The 18,746-nt window shown below is 37.6% G+C and overlaps 1 protein-coding gene across 7 annotated transcripts in view; it reads left to right on the top strand.

Moving 5' to 3' along the window:
- The window catches only part of LOC106061695 (uncharacterized), a 305,818-nt gene that overhangs the window by 35,321 nt on the left and 251,751 nt on the right, over nt 1-18,746 (top strand). For 5 of the 7 annotated variants that reach the window (XM_056043797.1, XM_056043795.1, XM_056043793.1 and 2 more), the window contains exon 2: nt 963-1,487. The exons of the other annotated variants lie outside the window; for them this stretch is intronic. The gene's annotated coding sequence lies outside the window, so the exon portion shown is untranslated. The remainder of the gene's footprint in view (nt 1-962; nt 1,488-18,746) is intronic. 7 annotated transcript variants of the gene reach the window in all.

Here is an 18,746-nt window from a genome sequence, read left to right as displayed (position 1 = left end):
CGCGCTTACACACTGGTAAACACACACACGTATATTAATGAAAGAATACGTTGTCTTTCTGGTGTCGCAAATAGCTCAACTTGATTGATTGGCAGAGACCGAGACTTGTGGTAGTTAGAGATAGGAAATCTAGGGGGGTTATTGATTGGTAGTTATTTTACAATTGAAAAAAAAAAATATAAGGGAGAGAATGTTTGTTTACTCGTTTGTTAGTTATTTGCTTGTCGGTTAGTTATGTTTCTTTGTTGACCGTAAAATAAATATTTAGCAGGATAGAAGACAGAATAGAAAACAATAACAAAGTACACAGGAAGTAGTAAATTGAAAGGAAAAAAAAAGGGATGCAACTTATAAGAAAGTGAAATGTTTCAGATCAAAAATTAGCAATTATAAACAACTAGTGGTTCACCCTTTTAATATTAGTAAATTTTAGTAATAAATTGCAAGAACACGAAACTTTTTCATTCTAACGTGCTTTTTTCGAATTCTAGCTTCCCATACATAATTAAATACTTAAATGTACTTTTAAAAAAAAAAAAAAAAAAAAAAAAAAAAAAAAATTAAATACTAAAATGTTCTTTAAAATGGATGTGTTGTATTATTTAAAAATAAGTATATCTATATTAAAAACCTGTGTGATTAAAAATTTAACAGAGTTTTGAGTTGGCAAATGTGTGCTGAATATTTTTACACACATAATGTTTGTGTGCGTGTGTGTGTACTTCTTTTAAACTCAAGGTGCGCTAGAGATTTACTAACTTGTGAATGTTTACCTCCCTTGAGTGCCGCGGATTGATTTTCCCAGCGGAAGCTTTATTGCAGTGATTTGTTCTTAGGCTTTTTTTTCGTTTTTTTCATTTGACTTTTTATCATTTAATTTAACTTAGCGCTTTTTTTTTGTGTGTGTGCGTGTTTAATTGGCTTGTCCCATTAATTGACTTTTTTGTTCCGCTCTCACGCAGTTGCGCTCATGCGCGCCTTCATGTACTCCCTCGGCTGACCCTCCGGGTGGCTGGAAGCTTAGCGTAGGTCTGCGATCCACGGCGCCCCGGAGGCATGTACAGTGCTGCGCCCCTCGTAGGAGATGAATCGGAGTCAATATTGTAGAAAGACCAATTCGAATGTATAGGTGACGGAGAGAGGGGGTGGTGGAGGAAACAAGCTAGAGGGCCTTAGCAAATAAACAATCACATTGGACCAGGGGGCTAATTTGTGTATGGAGTTAAACATGGACGGGCCACCCCTGGCACTGTCACCCTTGACAAGTCAATTAGCTCACTGACATTTCCCTGTGTCATTGCTTGTGTCAACAGTAAACAGAGCCGTTTTTATAGGAGACACCGAATTTTAGGACTTCAGCGGTTCTCATTGTGTGTCAGCTATGGTGCTTACATTCAATAGCGAGTTTTTAATACGAGGATTACATTGTGACAATTCTAGAACTTGTGTATTCGGTTGGATTATTACTTCAAGAACCATCTGAAAAGGTAAATACGAATTTATATTTAAGTTGTGTTTTTGAAACCTTTAAACGGAAGATCTCGGGTTAGATCTCCGAGCTCACTTTAATAAGGCCAAGCAGGGCAAGATTTATGACCATGGAGCCTCTTATTGCTTTTTCCCTTCTAGCACGGGCTCTATAATTTGTATTTAGTAATGTGAATGTTAAAAAAAAAAATATGCATACTATACCTTGAGACATGTTGTGAGACTCTTTCATTGTATGTGAATACATGCTCTTTACAAATAATAACTAAGCATTAATGTAAGTTCGTATTCATTAGAATTTTCATTACGCGGTAGAGGCCTTCATATGAATCCTGCATTGGGTCTCCACTTACCTAAATCCGGCCCTGACGCCAAGAAGGGCGTATCCCTTGTATTCATAGACTTTAATGCGTCATACATGTATCTGTGCATTAGGAACGTTTAGAATGATAGTATATTTGCATAGTACTAAAATTACCTCCCTTGGTTTTCACCCAAGAACATACTGTCCCTTGCTTATGATTTCATCAAATCGGAAAGGGGGGTGGGGGGTGTGCGCAAGTCACGACATTTAATGATTCTGTACCTTGTTTTCAAATGTCAAAGGAATACAATATTTTAAATTAATCGTAATATGGCGTGAAATCTTCTGAATTCGATCTTCCATGTTCGGAATCAGGATCACAGAATAAGACAACTTGAGACAAGCTACGAATGGGAAGGGGGTGGTCAAGGGAGGGAACTTGTTTCAGTTCTGGTAGCCTGGTGCGATGAGAGTGTGCAGCAGACATAGATCTAGAACAGCACATCTCTTTTAACTTAAATTTCAACTTATAATAATACTAAGGCTTGTGTTCGAGTCCGAAGATTAGTGAGGACTGCAGTATTTCCCGTGGCTGCGCAGCCCCAGCTGTGACCTACATATTTTGCCACAAACAGGGCAAGCATAACCAGTGTCCGCAGGTGGTCGAATTAGATTTTCTTTTCGCCGTCTGCGTCTGTCCTCGGCAGCGGATTTTCTCTTGGTCTCAAATGTGTACCCCGCGGCCTTTGTGAGTGACCTCCAGCTGTCTCGTTCTGAGGCCGCATTTCAGCTTAATAGAGGAAAGAAATGTATACATTCATTTTACCTGATTCGTATTTATGAACTAAAAATAATATGATCATAACTTATTAAAATCTTTTTATATACTATGCACGGTTGCGTTTGTTTATTATATCATTACAAAGCCTATATCTACTCACTATTCGTCTCGGAAAAGGTTTGTACTTGTTATTTCCCACTACTGGGTTAAATTGAAACTGTGCACAATTATTCATCGGCAATGGCAATTCATGAATGAATACAAAAGTATTAGTACATTAGTTACTGGTAATCGATCATTGTGTTAAATGCCAAACAAGTGAAATGTATCCTTCAGTATTCACAGATATGTCTAAATGTATGTGGGTTGTGTCCCCTTAGATAATGATACACGTTGTTTCTTTTCCAGCTCCCATTCTCCGATCATGTTGAAAAGTTTATTGTGCCTAACAAAACATAAAGCAATTAGAGAATTAACCGTTTGTCAATTAATTATTGGTGATTATTTTGTTTGATATATAAGAAGGGAAATAGCTCCTATATTATTGAGAGATGCAGTTGTAAGTGTGGAGCTCTCTTCAAATGTTAGCTTTTTTTTTTCTAAAGTATTTTTATATTTTGCTTGTTTTTTTTTAAATATAGTTGAAGTGAGAACGAGTAGACTCTCTCGGCCACCAGCTCGTTAAATGCGATATAGCGACTAGAATCACTCGATTCTCAGGTCTACGTTTGCTCTTGTGAACTGACCATGTAGGAATTCCAGGCGAATGTTTAGTGATTTGAGCTTTTCTATTGACGTCAAACAAGATAAAACATAGCTACAGTATAGCCAAATATCTCTCTTCTGTACTCTATCTAATGTAACGTCATACTTTTGCACAGCATAGATCCACTCTTTCTGTCTGTCTGTCTGTCTGGGTGGATTCTTTTACGCGTTTGTTTTTTTCTCCCACTTCCCATTCCTGGATCAAGTTGAAATTCTACATAATAATTCATTGTCGAAGCGGAACCTAAATCAATAAAAAAAATATTAATATATTATTTAATCAATAATTGGTAACTAATTTATGTTGTTATATTTAATAAAAAGGGGAGACAAACCTTGCACTATATAGTAACTACACCAATTGGATGGTCTCCCTCCTTCTACTTATTATAAGCTTGTTATTTATTTATTTTTTTATTGTTTATAAAAAGTCAAAGAATTTATCATAATATGTCATATCCAGGAGCTGCATAGTTTATAGTCCAGCACATTAAATCGACTAACAAAATAACCTAAAACTAGACTCTAGTTTCATACATAATAATGTTTAAATAAAAATGCAATTGTATGCTACGGGCACTCTCATATACAGATAATCCTACTCGCGTTATTATGGAAATACGCACTAGTTGTAGCTTTCACTGTGAGGGAGAGTCCACTATTGTTACCGCACTAGCTCATTTCTATCAAATCTAAATCATTGTTTTGTAAAACAGCATGCAGACCACTTTCTTTTTTTTTTTTCAAACTTTATCAAAAGTTTTTACAAAGAAATCTGACGCTTCTATTTCCTAATATAGAAACTATAATTCAGGAGACTGAGCCAAAGTACAGGCCTGAGATCCATCCCCCCCCCCAAACACCCCCCCTCACACACACACACCGTACATACCTCATAGAAAATGTATGTTTTAATGGCCCATTGAACTTTAGAGAAGGCTAATGGGGTAGTTGGGTTAGGCCCTCAACACCTGGGGGGGGGGGGAACAAAATGAGCTCCGTTTCTGATATTATCAGAGACAACGATGTTATGGCTATAGTACCTCTGCGGCGTGCGCGCTTTGTGGAATCTATAATTAGAACTACACACAGGTCATCGATAAAGAGGCAGCCAATGAAGCACCTGATAGGTGTCAGCAAATGATGGATGGTCACAGGTTGGCGGATGGTAGTTGCATAAGTGAAGGGGGATGGGATACAATTACTACTCCCCCCTTTGTGCTGTTCTATATTAAAGACAGCCATCCTTCACGTTACCCATAAATTTATCTCGATAAGATAAGATCGGCAGCCATACTTGAACGCGCCAAGCGTTTCCGAAGTCTTAGTTTTTAATTGTTCCCTCGACGTCATCGGAAGCCATATTGCACACATCCCACCACGTGATCGAGAGACTTTATGACGTACACTTAAAGATCGCACGTTTCCGATTTGAAACGTATTTGGTCTGGAACTGTAATCGATTACTGCCTGTTCTGGTGTATAATGTGTTATAGGAAAGATGTATCAAAAACAACAACAGTAGCAACAACATTAGAAGCAATAACATAAACAGGAACAAACAACATAAACAATAACAACATACATAGAAAAAAATAGTTCCCATTGCGATCTTTATGGCAGATCATGTAAAGTGCATCTGTTTTCTGTGGTCCAACAGTTAACAAGGGTGTCATGTGACAAGCACAGCGACCAACGGCCTTTACTTTTCCACCAAACAATGTAAGGTAACATTAGAGTTGGGTGGACTCAGGAGCGCCCTAAAGACCCACAAAGTAAAAATACAAGTTTTCATTAGGATTTGAACCTGGGACCCACGGTTCGGAAGTCAAACCCTTTACCACTAAGCCACCGCGCCTTAAAAAAACAAACTAGCATAAACAAACAATAAAGAAAAACAAAACTAATAATAGCTGAGTATGTTCATTATATTTAATATCCGAATATCATTTCTGGAAAGCAGATGGCTGCTTGGTTGTGCGGTTTGCGCGCTGGACTGTCGTTCAGATTTATCGATGGTCCCGGGTTCAAACCCTGCCCGCTCCCATCCCCCCGTCGTCCTGCGGGAGGTATGGACTAGGAAGTAATTATCTTCAACTCTGAAGGAACGTTACAAACATTTTTTTTTTACTATCTTAGCATCTCGGGAAATAGTTTTTTTTTATTTTTTTATTTTTTTAAAACGATATTATGTTGATTTTTAGATTTATTTGAGCGAAAAACTGAGAGACATTTGTGGAAAAAAAAAAAAAAAAGCTTAACATGTGACCAAGAAAAAAAATAGTGGAGAAAAAAAAATAACAACAAAATTTTGAAGAAATAAAAAAGAAGGCAAATAAATAAACGAAACAAACACAAAGACAAGAAAATGGAAACACATGAACACATGATCACGTGAACACATGAACACATGAACACAGCAAAATGCCTCTGCCACGAGCACACGAATGCATTGAGCGCTCACGTACGACCGTGATGACATTGATATAATTGGAGACATCGCTCACACAATTATAGCGAGGGGAAAGAATGAAACGATGTGCGGGATTCTCCTCCGCAAACCCGCACCCCCCCCCCCCCCCATATTTCTTTTTTTTCTTCTTTCACACTCTCCCGTTTCCACCCCCTCCTCCCGCATCTGCTACTACATCACTGAGCCCGCGTTCATTCTTTCATTCCTCCTCCTTTTCCCTACCTCCCTTCTCTGTCCCCCCCCCTCCCCCCTCCTCCACATCATAAAGCCATTCGACTCCGCCCTAAACGTCTGACATTAACATCAGAAGAAAAAAAAAAAAGACAGCAATTAACTTACTAATTGATAACCAGGAAACTGACACAAGCAGAAGTCTAGATCTCTTATGCTCAGCGGCAGTCCTGATGGCCACATTTCGTATCGGCAACCCGAGACGGAGCTTCGAACCGTACACAATCCGTTTCGAAAGCCAAGCGCCTGTTCAATGCGCCATGGAGCAGAACCAGATTCAGAATGTCACGACAATTAAAGAAGTTAACTTTGGCTAATGTTTCGTGGCCCAGCCCTTCGTAAACACAATCATTGGATGTCATGGTAAAGATGATCCGGAGCTCATAGACTGAAAGGTTGTAGTCGTGTTTATAAATAATCCCAGGTCTCCAATGTCATACATTTGTTTCATAAATTAAGACTTATATCGATATCTCCTAGATAAGATCTTACATGTAACTTCTAAATTAGGTCTTATATTTATCTCCCATATAAAGTCTTTAATTAATCTCCTAGATAAGGTTTTATATTTGTATCCTAGATAAGGTCTTCTATTTATCTCTATGTCTTCTATTTATATACTAGACAAATTACTAGATAAGGTGCTACATTTATTTCCCAGATAGGGTCTTTAATTAATCTTCTAGATAAGGTCTTATATTTATATCCTAGATGTCTTATATTTATATCCTAGATGTGTTATATTTATCTCACAATTAATGTCTTATATCTATCTCACAGTTAATGTCTTATATCTATCTCCCAGATAAGGTCTTATATTTATCTTCTAGATAAGGTTTTATATTTATCACCTAAATGAGGAATTTTTCTATAGCTTCTAGATAAGGTATTTTTTTTTTATTTCCAAGATAAGGTCCTTTATTTACCTCCTAGACCTAGTTTTTTTTTCTCCCATTTTTACGCTTCTCTCTTACACAAGGTCTTACATTGTTTCTCTTACACCAGGTCTTATATTTTTGCCCCATATTCTTACATATTTATAAGCATTTCTAAATTTGTGCATTTTGATAAGCATTTTTCACTACGCTCCTAGACATGATTTTGCTTTACTTTCCCTTCTTTGTTTAGCTACCCATGTAACGACATTGATATGTGTATCCATAAAGACACCGATAATTGATACTGCAGCTGGTAATATAATGATTTGAATCTTGTTACAAAATGGGTGATAATATTTCAGCCTATGATATGTGACATTTCAATTTCATCGGAAAACTGAGAACAGTTGACCCTCACTGGGAAACATTTTCAGTAAAACAGGAACATTTCAATTTAAAAATAAAACTAAATGTCAACAGAAATATAACCGACACTCTCTAATAAATATAGAATTTCTATTTTATATGTAAATTGCTATTTAACTTTAATTAGGTCAATATTAGAATATGCATTCTCTGCTTGGGATCCCTCAACTCATGAAAACATAAAGAAACTAGAGCAAATACAAAATTGAGCAGTGAGATTTATAACAAACGAATATTCAAATTCGATTAGTGTAACGACATCAGTAATAATCACTAAACTTAGAGACACTTCAGGGCAGAAGAATAAAAAGTAAAGTAGCAATAATACATATTAACACTAAAACATAATTCACAAATAGAAAAACAAAACCTAATGAAATACTCAGAAAGACACAACGATAAAGGGAAATATCTTATTGCATACGCTAGAATAAATTCTTATAAATGCTCCTTCTTCCCTACAACTATTTGAGAATGGAGTGGGTTGCCTGAATCAGCATGACTAAGATTGACACGTGAAATACAAGGGACGTAATTATCTTCTTTTTTTTTGAAGTAACGTTTGTAATATATAAGATAAGATAAGATCAATAGTTCATTATTGTTGTCTAAGTATATACTATGATATTTTGATTATTTCTAGTCACGGTACATACACCATAACACGCAAAATAAACTGATTACTCTAGACTTTCTGTAAATAAAATTTTTGCCTTATTCCCGTAATAGTAACTCTCGAGCGTGTAGTCCAACTTCCTAACTGTGGGTGTACCAACAGGAAGCTGACAGCTGCAGAGAAAAACACAAACCCAGCAATTCCATTATTGAAACTGGGAAATAAACATTATGACTCGAGTGGAAATAGCGAGCTAGTGAACATGGAGCGTTAAGTGTAGCTAAGTAATAGGTCTAGTCTAATATACATTAAGGGCTGACACAACCATTTCAATGAAATTGGCCACATCTTTTTTTTGTTTTTGTTTATTTCACAGACTTTGACAAAAATAGACTGACCACTGACCTATAACTATTGCAACTGTTTTTCTTTTCTTACGTTGAATTTATCCGCGCTCACATTATTAAAAAGTTGTTAAGTCATTCTTATAGAGTTGATCTCTTGTACAGGTTGTGAGTACACATAGTTCTGGTGAGGTTATACAGGATGTCACGTGGCTGTTGAGGTCTCGTTTTAAAGGATCATAAATCATATTGTGCTTTGGTGAAAAAAAAACTGTGGCTTTGTTGAAAAACCCAGGTAGTTCATTCTCGGGCACTTTGTTGACATTCTCTTTAAAATCCACTGCTTGAGATTCTGATTCTGCTTTAAGTCTAAAAGCTGTGTATCATCCATGCTTTCAAGACTGCTGTGAATCAAAGTGTGGGAATAACTTCCAACAGCAATAAAATACTCAGAAAGACACAAAGATAAAGGCACATCTCTCATTCCATATGCTAGGACAAATTTGTACAAATGCTCTTTTTTTTTTTGCCAAGCGCTATTAGAGCATGGAATGGGTTGCCTTAACCAGCCAGGAAAACCAGTGACTTGGCAGAATTGAAGTCATTGGTTAACAAGCATGACTAGATTGACCTAGGAACACGGATAGGACGTAATCATCATCTTTTTTTTTTTTAAAGTAACGTCTGCATTTTATAAGATAAGATAACAAGAAACAATTCAAACTTAAATATAGCAATGCAACTCAATAATTGATTTGCTGGCTCTGTGACTTTATGTAGTAGCCAGTAGCATACATTTAAAAAAAAAAATCAATTCTTCCGTTACAAATATGACGTTGGTCTATTATTTTTTTTATTAAATGTATTTCATTTAATGCTTCATTATTTGAAAGGACTCTTACAATGAGCTCTATATAATCAAGTTCTTCCATTACCAGTCCGGCTCATTATTTCTACATAAGACTGTGCGCAGTGGCGTAGATAGGTCTTTGCCATAATTTCCCTGGGGCTTGACGTATTTGGGGGCTCCTGTATTTTGCGTAATATTTAATATTTAATGTAAAAAGCACTCATTTGGGGGCACTCCTCAAATAGGGGCCCGTGGGGGAGGATTTTTAAATTTCCCCCTCCCTTCCCCAACTCTAGCTACGCCTCTGGCGGTGGGCAAAAAGTTCGTGTACGTCAATTTGATTTATTTCATTCTTTACTGTATATCAAGAAACGTTTGAGTCGAGTGCGGGAATTCCCGCTGCGCCGTGTTCAAGCTGGACCAATCGTTATAGAAGTCCTGAACACTGACCTGCAATGTCACAACCTGTGGGCAGTTTTAGACCAATAGCTCGTTGCCACGTCACAGGTCTGCGAGTTATTGGCCTAAACTGCCCACAGATTGTGACGTTGCAGGTCACTGTCGAAGCCTTCTACGACGAATGGTCTCGGTTCAAGACGTTAACCAAATTTAATTTTAAGATTTTATATTTAGAAAAATTATAACGGTCAAACCAAAGTTTTTACTGTGTGGACAATTAACTAGTTGTATTTTATTCCAACAAAGATATAAATGAAATTCCAATGTCTATAAAATCGTTGGAGCATATTTTGAAATAGCCGCCCGGGGTCCTGGTTCCACTCAATTTCAAGTTTCCATAAAGAGTTTGCGAGCTGATAAAAGGAAACTAAAGTGTCCCGTTCAGACCTTGCGATCTATCAGGGCAGATAATGTAAAGGTCATCTCTTTCTGTGGCCCGTGGTTAAAGAGAATGTCATGTGGCCACCACAACGACCAACCAACTTTACTTTTTCCAAATGATGTCAGGTATCCATTAGAGCAGGGGCGGACTGGCTATATTCGGGCAAATGCCCGGTGGGCCGGTACCCAATTGGGCAGGTAGGGCCACCGAAAGGGTCGCATGAATGCCAGTAAATTATTTTAAGAGATCTTTTACAATTTAAAGTTTAACAATTATCTAAAGCAATCATATGGCTAACAATTTGTGGGCCGGATTGTATAAAAATGCCCCTACATTAGAGATAAGAGAAATAGTAATTGTGAAGGAATATCTCAGCATTCATGACTCATCCGACATCCACTTTGTCGTCGAGGAGCACAATCTCATCTTCAATGGACTTCATGAGCGGTTAAGGGTCGAATCTTTTTATGGGATCATTCAAATTCCAATTCGTAGTCATTTGTCATTACTAAGAGGTGGTTATGAAGAAGCCAAGCTACTTTCTCTTAGGGCAACAAACTCCTGAGATTCTAGACACATTCTGTAATTGATTTGCCCTAAATCCTTGACCTTGACCTACTAAGTCCAAGTACTCTCTTCCCTTCAACTATTTTTTTAAGGGAAAAAAAAAGAAACTCAATGGCTAATTAAATTACCTGCGGCAAACTGACGGAGGTCAGCGGAACCTACAATTTAATGTTCCGCATCAAAGAGCGGATCTTTCCCTCGTTATTCCTCTTTGGAAAGGGGGGACAAGCTCAGGGGCGCGGGGGACAGGCGGTAGATCAGGGCGCCTGAGTGATCGATACTTTCCGATATTGATCTGCTTGAAAATGGAAACGTCAAAAGAAAATAATAAAGATTTTCAGATCTGTATTTTCAGAAACAAAGGTAAATAAGTATGGGATTATCTCCCATTGTTAAGATTGTCTCCCATTGTTTTAATGAACTAGAGGGCGCAGGAGACTTAACTCATATACCGTAAAGTAGACATTGTGCTTCCAATCGATTCCAATAGGGTAATAGTTTTCTATTACTGTACGTTTTCTTAACCCTTCCCCTGTTACATAAGCACAAATATGAAGAGTAAACATTGATTGTTCAAATGCTGGATTATAATAAAAAACATGTGTAAATATGCATGAGGTTTAAAACTACATTTATATACTTAAAATTGTATATATATATATATTATATACTATTCTATTCAGTGACAAATGCCGATGCGGAAACATACACAGTCTTCTGTATTCAATGCTACCTTTAATCTTTTCTACCCAGTGCTGCATTTAGCTTTTATCCAGTGCTACGTTGATTCTTCTCCACTCAATGCTTAATTCTGTCTACTCTATCCAGTGCTACCTATAGTCAACCATATTCGGTGCTACTTTCAGCCTCCTCTCTCCAGTGCTACCTTTAGTATACTTTATCCATCCAGTGCTACCTTCATTAGCTTCCAGAACGTAAAGTGTAAATTTATATATGTTACCTAGCCCTTATACATGCGTTTCTGGGTCGGTCATTCTCTTTGTATGGTAGCTGAAACTTGGTCTTAGTGATTGTTAGTTAGACATTGTTATTTCTAACTGTTTACTTAGAATACTTTTTTTTGCGTGATTTCAGATTATAATAGATAATGGAACTAAAAGAACATTGTGGTTATCACATTAATACTTCTGCAGTCAATGAACCGAAGTCTCGTATAAGTCTCGTCTTGGGGCGTTATCTATGACAAGTAAGAATAGAAAGAAATCACCTTCTTGAATTCCATCCCTCTGAAGACGGTCGCTAGTAGGTTCTCAAAGCCAAGCTAATACTTCAAACAGACAAAGTTTAATCAATTCTTTGTCTCTATTTTTAAAAATAAAAATACGGAAAATGATTTACGGAGAGAGAAGAAATATAATTAAAACGAACGCAGTGTTGGACAATGGTTCATTGATTCGGATTCTTTTCTTTCCTTATTCGAATGTCTGCCTCCTATTTCAGTTCTGCCGGGTCTAAAGAATAGGTTGTTGCAGTTTTGAGTACATTCTAACGTTCGGCAGACGACGGACTGTTCAAAAACTCGGAGTGACGAGGTACGAAACAAAAGAAACGCGAAGGAAAGAGATTTGAGAGAAAAATAAAATCACAGCGCTGGCAGTAGAAAACAAAAAATCAATGACATTTTTTTTTTAAAAAGAAGAAAACAAAAAAACAATATTTTCGAAATATCTTGTGTATAGCTTTCTCTCTTTAACATTTCTTTCTCTCTCTATCTCACCGTGTCTTTCTATCTTTCTATCTCAATCTTTTTAAAACATCATCCTTTTTTTTCTACCTCTTCATTTTTACCACTCCTCTCCCTCTCTGTCTCACTCTGTCTTTCTCTCATTGTCTCTCTCTGTCTCTCTCTCTGTCTTTCTCTCTTTCTCTCTTTGTCTCTCTCTGTCTCTCTCTGTCTTTCTCTCTCTGTCTTTCTCTCTTTGTCTTTTTTACTCTCTCTCTCCTTGTTTCTCTGTCTCTCTGCATTTCTCTCTTTGTCGCTCTGTCTCTCACTCTCTGTCTCTCTCTGTCTTTGTCTCTCTGTCTTTCTTTCTTTCTCTCTCTGTCTGCCTCTGTCTCTCTCTCGGTCTGTCTAATTCTCTCTTTCTAACAAAGTAATTTACTTGAATCTTGTATACGCTCTTGTTTGTTTGTCAGACCAACAGGCCCACACACCAGTGCTCCATTATCTAGTGAAATAGTGAAACCTATTCGACTCACCAAAAGCTAGTTGTTGTTTTTTTTTTATTAGAGTATTTTTTCCCCAACAACTAGATATTACAAGGTCTTTGGGGCTTACAAGTCTTCCTTCGGGGAACAGTACCAGGAAAAAAGAAGAGGCAAACAGAGAAAGCGATGGGACAGAGAGGAATGTAGAATGTCGGTCAACTGATCTTGTGTGGTGCCCTAACGGTTCAACAGATTTAGCGATAGGTGAAGATAAGGATAAACAATGGAACCTTTTTTTCTTTATCTGCCTTGTTGATAAAAATGCTTTCATTACACTAAAACTGGATGTAACTAGCAGTGGCGTAGCCAGAGTAGTGGGAGGGGAGGCCCAATTTTGCTAATCCCCCGGGCTTCCACTTCAGGGGGGGGGCTCGCAGATGAGTGTCCGAAATTTGTTTTTACATTAAATATTACGCCATTATCTCACGTCATGATGTCGAATGTCAAAATGCAGGGGCCCCTAAAGAAGTCAAGCTGCCCCTCCCCCAGAATCCCGAGCTACGCCACTGGCTGCAAGCGTGAATCCTCTCATTAGTAGCGCCTGATCCTAACGCTGCCACTTTTGCATCATATGACCCCCCAAAACAACGTAGGCTCTTAGGGATACGATGAGAACGTTTTTTTTTTGGGCTCACCTGTACGTGCACCTTACACTCGGCTCTATTCACTTTAAGCATTTTGTGTTGGTGGAGAAATTAGAAAGTGATTGATGGACATCAAAGAATCTGTGGTGCTGAAAGAGATCGATAGAGAGGCAGAGAGGAAAAAAGGGAGAAAGACTTTAGAGTCATTCTCATTCAATGTCATTTTTCTATCTATCTTTCGTATTCATGATTTTTTTTTTTTTTTTTTTAAATATGTAGATCTATCTTCTTAAACTTTCCGCACATCTTCTGCTCTGACTGAAAAAGATGTCAAAAACGTACTAAGCTGGGGCAGGATGGTAGTACGTCGGAGTTTTGTCAAAGGGGGAGAAAGACTACTCCCCTTTGCGTTCCTTTCTTGGGGTGAGTGGTATCCATTTTTCACGAGCCTGATTGGAAAATAGTTTCAAAAGGATTTATCTTTGGGTTATTTTTAAAGCAGCATTTACAAATACATAGCATATATTGATATTAAAAACATCAAGTGTACTCAATGTTGATAGTTTTACATCTTTGATCACACATTTTATGCCGAAAATGAAAGCTGTATTAAACTTTATGAGTTTATAAGAAGCCTCTAGAAATGTGCTCGGAATAAAGACGGGTCAAGAGACTAGTACAAATAGTAACTGAAACAATTTTACCTCAAAGTTCAACTAAAAGAACTCAAAAAAATAAAAATGACGACAAGAATATAAGAACCACTAAATAGGCTTTTTTTTTCTCAAAAATCTTGAGATCCACCCCCTCCACTGTCTCTATAAGAGAATGACTGAAAGCGTGGGGCGCAAAGTGTGGGGGCGTATGGGGGGGGGAGAGGATTCAACTCTCACGAACAAGCTCTTGAAATGTCCTTTCCCTCTCTTCAAAATGGTAGGAACAGTCGAAGTAGCCCAGATCTTATCTCTGCTGGACTATTAGCGGAATCCTGGAGTTCAGAAACTCGACCAGACCTTTTGACCGGCTCTTTCAGTTTTCTCCGATTCCATCTTTTTTCTTTTTTTTTTTTAAAGTGGTCTCCCTTACTTAAGAATCGATAGACCAGGCGACATTTAAGTTGTGACGATTGCCGTAGTTAAAGTTTTTTTTTTTCTCTAGTGTTAAATAGATCTCTATTGTTTATTGGGCTCTTTTTTTTTTTTCTTTCTTAAGTTTGTCTCACTTTGTATTTGTAGATCTAGAATCAAAACTGGGTGCCTTGGTCGTGCGGTATGCGCGCTGGACTGTCATTCGGTTGTCTCGATGGTCCAGGGTTTCTACCCTGCCCGCTGCCATCCCACGTCGTCCTGCGGGAGGTTTGGACCCTGAAAAAAACATCCGAAACATGTAAAACATTTTACAAAAATTTACTAAAAGCAACTCATCTGAAGAATTTGTGTACTTGCCTTTAAGACTTTTTTTTTTCTTGACCTAATTATATTGGTGCGTCTAAGTATTCAAAGTTAGATGTGGTCATCTCTGATTTTGTATGGGGACATTTATGTATGGACTCAGCATGTCAGTGTCTATTTCTTCTCTCTTCTCTTTCTCACAGACTCCCATACTTCATTCTTTGCTATTGTTCTCTTATTATTATTTTCATTGTGCAATCTTATCTTATCTTATATGATAAAGACGTTACTTCAAAAAAAAAAGAAGATGATTACGTCATGCATTTAGTCATGCATATTAACCAATGACTTAAATTCTCTCTTGTTCCTTCTTTCTCTTCTCCTCTATTTATTGTCTCCATGTGTCTCTCCTTCACTGTCTTTTAGTTGACCTACTTTTCGAAATTCTTTTCCTCAAACTACCCCTCTCAGCTCATACATGCTTGTCTTCTGTCTGTCTGTCTGTCTCTCTAATTCTTATCTTCTTTGTTGTAAGTACTTGTCTTCGCGTCTATCTGTCCGTCTGTCTGTCTGTCTCTCTCTTTAATTTCCATCTTCTTTGTTGTAAGTGCTTGTCTTCGCATCTGTCTGTCCGTCTGTTTGTCTCTCTCTCTCTCTATCTCAAATGTCTATCTTCTTTGTTGTAAGTGCTTGTCTTCGCGTCTGTCTGTCCATATGTCTGTCTATCTGTCTGTCTCTCTCTCTCTCTCTAATTTCTATCTTCTTTGTTGTAAGTGCTTGTCTTCGCGTCTGTCTGTCCGTCCGTCTGTCTGTCTCTCTCTTTAATTTCTATCTTCTTTGTTGTAAATACTTGTCTTCGCGTCTGCCTCGCTTCTTTCACAGCTCCATCTCTTCTTTCTTCCACCCGTCCGCTCCCCCCCCCTTCCTCGTTTATCTTTATTACAAGCAATCGATGCGGAAAACTTCGCCATGGATTAAATAAACGTCTGACAGTTGCAGACGAACAATGTCACACTTTTGTCAACGCGCGTGAGTGTGACAACTTTCACCTCGTTTTGGCGGGACGACCTCGCAGAAGTCTAAAAAAAAATCATTGTCGCTAAACACATGCCTTGGATACTCAGCTGACCATGAATGTGTGGGGGGAGGGGAGTTAAAAACAATTACTGGCGCGTTAACCCAAACCCGGCGATGTGTGTGATAACACTTCGACGACAATGGGCGCCTTGTTTTATATACCTGTGGTGTTGGGGAGCGCTGTCACGCAAGAGTGAACGCAGCATTTACACATAGGTGCTGATGTAAGTGGCATTAGGGCAATTCATTTACCCACTGCCTGTTAGGGTTTAGGGTTAAATGCTAGCCTACAGAGAGTTAATTAAGCAACTAGGGAGTTCAATGGTGACGTTACTGTCACATCATTGTTCTAGATCTAGACAATGTTTACAAGGAAGAAGGGAGACAATTTATTGAGTAAAACATCACATACACACACACACTCAGAGACAGAGAGGTAGACTGTTAGTCACATAGATGGGTGGATTAGATAGGTAGATAGATAGGTAGATAGATAGATAGATAGATAGATAGATAGATAGATAGATAGATAGATAGATAGATAGATAGATAGATAGATAGATAGATAGATAGATAGATAGATAGATAGATAGAAACAAAGATAGATAGAAACAAAGATAGATAGATAGATAGATAGATAGATAGATAGATAGATAGATAGATAGATAGATAGATAGAAACAAAGATAGATAGATAGATAGATAGATAGATAGATAGAAACAAAGAAAGAAAGAAAGAAAGAAAGAAAGATAGATAGATAGATAGATAGATAGATAGATAGATAGATAGATAGATAGATAGATAGATAGATAGATAGATAGATAGATAGATAGATAGATAGATAGATAGATAGATAGATAGATAGAAACAAAGATAGATAGATAGATAGATAGATAGATAGATAGATAGATAGATAGATAGATAGATAGATAGATAGAGAGAGAGAGAGAGAGAGATAGAGAGAGAGCGAGAGAGAGAGAGAAAGATGATCACCTCTAAGTGTACATTGACTTTTGTCCCAACGCGTTTCTATGAAGTACATAGATTTGTGTAACCTTTAACCCGCATGCGTACCGCCACTGTAACACAAATAAACACTGTAACAATTATAAACACTGTTACATGTACAATTAAAACACTTTCTATTCTTTCAACTCTTCAAAGGAAAAAATCATTGTTTCTCTTTTCCTCAAAAAAAAAAAACGAATTGCGAAACTCTATGCTTGTCACGAATGTCATCTTGTGACATTTAAACTTTTTGGCATCTGACTTACAACGTGTTCTCACCTCTAAATGACAACAATGCACCGGGAAATCTTTCCGTGATGGCATGTGTGCGACGCGTTGCTAGGCGTCATGTTCATTAAAACCAATCTGATCTTTTTTTTTTTTCTGAGTGACGGTGAATCTGGATGACCCCTTATCCTTCCAGCCTTCCTGGACCTATTGCAATACAAAAAAATACTAATTATTCGAGTTGTATACCCTTATTGGAAGTCAACATTTTTTTTTTAAATTACAAAGCCTATATCACCTCACACTGTCAGTCTGTCTGTCTGGTGTTTCTGTCTGTCTGAGAAAAGGTTTGTACACGTTATTTCTTCCACACCTACTCTCTGATCAAGTTGAAACTCTTAAAATTATTCATTGGCGTAGACAACACCTGAATCATTGCAAAATGAACCAATTAGTCAATTATTTACTAGTAGATAATTATTTTGATGATACCTACAAGGGAAAGTAATCTTTCTGTATTCATATATAAGGCTTTGTTCACTTAGAAGTCTTAGATGATTGAAAACATTATTTCTTTCACACCCGATCTAGAATCAAGTTACAACTTTAAGAAATTATTTAATGTACCTAACAAAACAATATCAGGTGACCGAGCCTCGCTCGGATGAATAATTTGTTAAGGAAGGATATATACCCGAATTCATTTTGAGAATATTTTTGTACCAGGTGGCCGAACCTCGCTCTGTTAAATAATTACGGAAGGTTATATACCCGAAGTCATTTTGGGAATATTCTTGTAATTACGAAAATGAACGATCGGATAAAGACTACTAATCTGAAGAGTTGTTTTAGTGTTCTGTTAGTTCTAATTGTAGGGCTAATTGTACATGTCGATTAAATTTAAAGTCTTTTAAGTCCTCCTACAGTCTAGACAAACTACAGCTCACGTCCGTCTTATAGTTTTACAATCCATCTTTTGTGTAAAACTATTGTAGGCTTACTATTATTGGCTTGGAAGAAAGTCTTTGCAGTGTAACTTCTCTACGTTATAGGGTAAAACATGCACTTAGTGACAAAGTAAAATGGCGCATTTTTTCTTATTAGACTTAAATCATGGCATTAGTTTTCTAAAGAAACGTTTCCGTGGGGCACCTCTGTTACGCCAAACAATATGCTCGTTACCCATACGGGTTACGTGCCCTGCCCAGCCTGACTGTCGGACTATAGGAAGTTCATACCGGCTTTTGCCATCCATCCATCCTAGTGGTGCTATGGCCTGCTTTTACACATCCATCCATTCAGATCTCTCCTGGCCCTAACTCCAAGCTTTTTACCGAGGTTTATAGTTAAATCAAAAGAGGCTGCAGTGTACGCAAACTCGTTGACCGCTAGATGGATATCATGTTTAGTGTGAGCAAGTAAGGCGTAGAGAAGTTGTGTTATGACCATTTCCTTTGTTTTGGTACAGGAGAGGTAGACACTGAAGCATGAACACATGGTAATAATTCACCAGCAAAATAATAATAATAATAAGGCTTGTCTTAGAGTCCGAAAATTAATGAGGATTGCAGCTGTGACCTACATATCTTGCCACATCCAGGGCAAGCATAACCATTGTCCGCGGTGCTCGATTAAGATTTTCTTTTAGCGTCTGCGTCTGTCCTC

The sequence above is a fragment of the Biomphalaria glabrata genome, chromosome 10, assembly GCF_947242115.1.
Source record: "Biomphalaria glabrata chromosome 10, xgBioGlab47.1, whole genome shotgun sequence".
In the NCBI taxonomy this organism is placed as follows: Eukaryota; Metazoa; Mollusca; class Gastropoda; family Planorbidae; genus Biomphalaria; species Biomphalaria glabrata.
This window is presented reverse-complemented; position numbering and strand designations above follow the sequence as displayed.